Raw genomic sequence first — 4,078 nt, 5'->3', positions numbered from 1 at the left:
TTTTGAACTGAAAAAATATATTTATTTTTTGTTTGTTGACTAAAATAAGTCACACCACAAGTTAAGTTACTATTTTTCAATATGTGCAATAAAAATCTGATAAATTTTCCTCACTGAATAGCCAGGGTTTGAGATTGTCAGAAGTTGACAGCTAGATCACATTAAAATAGAGTGAAAACATCTTAAACAAAGTTGCATTTGGTGGCTCAGATAGTAAAAGAAATCCTATTTTCTTACCAAATCCAATGATTATTTTAGGCTGTTCACACTATATTGATTTTTTGCTGACATTGGGCTGTTGGACATCAGTCCAAATGTGGATTAAGACTCTAATTCCTTTTCCTTGAATTCTGATCTGGCTGTTCAGACTGTGATGCATTACCACGAATTGGACATGAATAGGTTTTCAATACCACATATTCTGGAAGCCTAAATTGAAATTGATTTTTTTTCTGTTCATACTGTCACACAAATGATACACCTGTGTCACATATGATAAAAACGATCCTATATGGACCACTTGTGCAGTGTTCAGTAGCAACATTAGTATTATTAGCATAGCATCTCCTATTGTAAACTAAAAAAGCACACACCAGATATCAAACATGTTTTGGCTGATTGACTGAATCTGGGGTCAGTAATCAATCCTGTTCCTTTAAGTTTTGGTTTCTTTGTTCTTAATTTGTATTAATTCCAGTTAATATTGTTGGGAGCCATCAAATCATGCACCGTGTATAATATGTTTGTTGTAAATGATTGTTTTGTGTTAATAAGTATATGTTACATATATTTTTGCTGACAGGTTATTCTACTTTTTTCAGGGGTGGGGGTTGTGAGGGGTCTGTACAGTTATAACTATAAGCACATAAAGGTTTTGATAATGTCCTTAGATTAAAAAAAAAATGTGCATGCACATAAAAAAGCTAAGCGTTTTTGAGAATGACAGAGATGGAGAAAGAGATCATATACTATTGCGATGTTTATGGAGTTTCTATTTTTGTATTTTTATAAGAGCGGTGTTGGTGCAGAGCTCTGATGCTGCTGCTACTGCTGACGGTGCGTTCTGCAGTCTGTGCTTCAGGCTGTTGTAGAGGAGTTACCTGGCAGGCCAGGAAATCGCTCTGAAAGAATCTGAAAATTTTTCCATGAGAAGAGAGAAAGAGTGCGTGGGGAAGGGGGGTTGGGAGGTGGGGGGTTATTCGTCTACATGTATTTATTATTCCACCATGCTGAATAAAAGTATGCTATCAGTTAGTCATGTGGACATGGAGTGTTATTATTTAGCCTGTTTCTGAGTAATCTGACTGAAAAAAGGAGCGAGTGCTATTTTTCCATGAAAATAAACGGGAAAATTACAAAGACTGTTGTGTATGTGGCATATGTGATGGATGGATGGATGGATGAAAGAAAGAATGGATACTGTAGATTAACGCATTGGATCGATTGACAGATATTGTAGATGAATAAATGTATTGGTAGGTACATAGCTGGGTGGATGGATACTCTGGATAAATATATAGATGAACAGATGAATTGATTGACAGATTGTAGATGAATAGATGAATTGGTAAGTACATAAATAGATAAACAGATGGATGGATGGATAGATAAATGTATGGATGAAGAGACGGATGAATGGATGGATTGATGGGGATAATTGGATAAATGGATTGATAGATACTAAAGATGGATAGATGAATAGATGGATGCATTGATGGAGTATATGGAAAATATAGATGGATAGTCAAATGTTTATTTGGATGAATGCAGTGATGGAGATTCTATATATATATATATATATATATATATATATATATATATATATATATATATATATATATATATGTATAAGCTATATGCATGAACAAATGTATCGATTGACAGATAACTGTGATTTATAGGTACATGTATGGATAAATGAACAGATAGATGGATCGCTACTGTAGATAAATAGATAAATGAATGGATGGATGTTAAGACATGAATACATGAATGAATGAGGACAACTGGATGGATGATGGATGAATAGACAGATTGATCGTTGAAAAGATGGGTGGTTAGTTGGATGAATGGATTAATGACAAGATTTATGGACAGATGATAATTGGATGAATAGATGTATGGGTGGATAGTATAGACGGATTGAGAGAAGGACAGTTGGATGGACAATGGATGGATAATTGGATGGATGAATGAAAAATCGACAGTTGCATACCATAGATGGATATATAGGTGTATGTATAGGTACTATAAATGAATACCCAAATGGGTAGAGAATTTTACGGACTGATGTTGGTGTTGTCGATGGATAGATAGATAGGTGTTGCATGGATGGATAGACAGACAATACAAATTCCAATATAAATTGGCTGATGAACCTCAAATATCATATAGATTTGATGACCAACGGAAATACTCTGTCGACTACTATTAACCAATGAGACAAGAGCACATGCCATAGAGCTCCAACGCATTCAGTCTGAAGAATGTAAGAACCTCCTCAACTTTTATTATATTGTCCAAATGAACACCTTCAAGTCTTAGGTATTGCTTCCACACTGTGGTTCTGTTAGTCTTGGAGTTGCTTGCCGTTAGCTTCATTTCTACAACGGTAAAAAGCTGAGATGTGCAGAAGGAGAAAAGAATGAAAGCTGATCACACCTCATGCTAAAACACCCAGGCTCTGCTGGCACAGGCCAAACGCTGCAGACAAAGGCGGACATTGTGATTGTGAGAGTGTGTTGATTTGGATCTCGTGTCCTGGACGGCATTTCCACCCTGCCTGGCACCCACATACACATACACTCACACACATAGCAGAGTCACTTTAGGTCTCCGTCACTCTTCCTGAGTCTCATTTCCTGCAAATCGAAGCTGATCTGATTATGCCAAAACGAATATGACAGCAATGCATCAAAAGGAATTAAGGTGTGAGATCTGGGAAACTTGCGCTTTTCGCTCTCACCGCCTGGAACTGTGATTTTCCTTTAGCTGAATGTTCTTCTTAAATATGATTTGAGCAATTTTACTGTGTGTAGGTATATGAATATGTTCTTCTCGTGAGGATTGTGGTTTGCGCCAGCCTGGACCATTTTCTCTGCACCATTGTCCTTTCTGACGGTTTCCAGAGTTGCTACAGTTGACTGAGACCACAAGATCTTGAGGAAAGAAGAGTTTAAAAAGCACTAAGTCATTGTTTCCTCCAAGAAAAAACATGACATGTAGCTCGTGTTCAGACTGCAGGCCAATCAGATTTGTTTTTTAATCTCTTCAAGTGACTGTCTGCACTGTTATTTGCAAGCGATCAGATCAGATTTGCATGTTCAGACTTCACAAACCTATCTGCTTGGGTTGCTAAATGATGTAGGTGCCAGTTGCCATACTGGTGTTGTGGTTTTCAAAGGTGGAAACAGGAGAGATGCAGTTTGGGACTCTTAGAAATTCAGCAACAGAAGAGGTCATCCACAAAGTTGCGATCAGAATGTGCTAGGGAACATTTGGCAGGCTCTGTGACAGTCTAGGACCAAGACTGGTCAGTCAAGAAACCTGCAGCAACATTTTTAAATCCAATTTGTGCATCAAGAGCATCCAGATGGAGACACTTCCAAATATGATCTGGATCTGAGATGCAAAATATGGATTCTGTCTGTCTCGGCAATCAAAAAATCTGGATATGCCTCCTTATGCTCTCATTTTTTAGTTAAGTCACTTCCTCAGAGTGGTTCCTCCACATGTTCTCAAGCAGTTTTGGATCCTCCTTTCATGGATTTTCTTCTCAGAGGAAAGACCGTGCAAGAGCCCTGGGAAGAATACCTGAGCTAAAACATGGGTTTCCAACACTGGGGAGCTCCTGTAGAGCTTCCTTCCTTCCATCTGAGTTTAGCTGCCACCAGTAATCAATCCTACCTTATCTATCTCATTTCTAACTTAGTAAGAGATTGATCGATTTAACCTGCAGTACAGTAGCTCTCTAAGTGTTTTCACATCAACTGTAGGAAGCCAAGTACAAGAATCTGATGTACAAGGCTCTTTCCAAAGGATGTAATGTATCTGTTCAGCACGTCTTATTTACAAAAAT

Source organism: Astyanax mexicanus, chromosome 4 (genome assembly GCF_023375975.1).
Source record: "Astyanax mexicanus isolate ESR-SI-001 chromosome 4, AstMex3_surface, whole genome shotgun sequence".
Lineage (NCBI taxonomy): Eukaryota > Metazoa > Chordata > Actinopteri > Characiformes > Acestrorhamphidae > Astyanax > Astyanax mexicanus.
The sequence above is the reverse complement of the archived record's forward strand: the minus strand, read 5'-3'. Positions refer to the sequence as shown.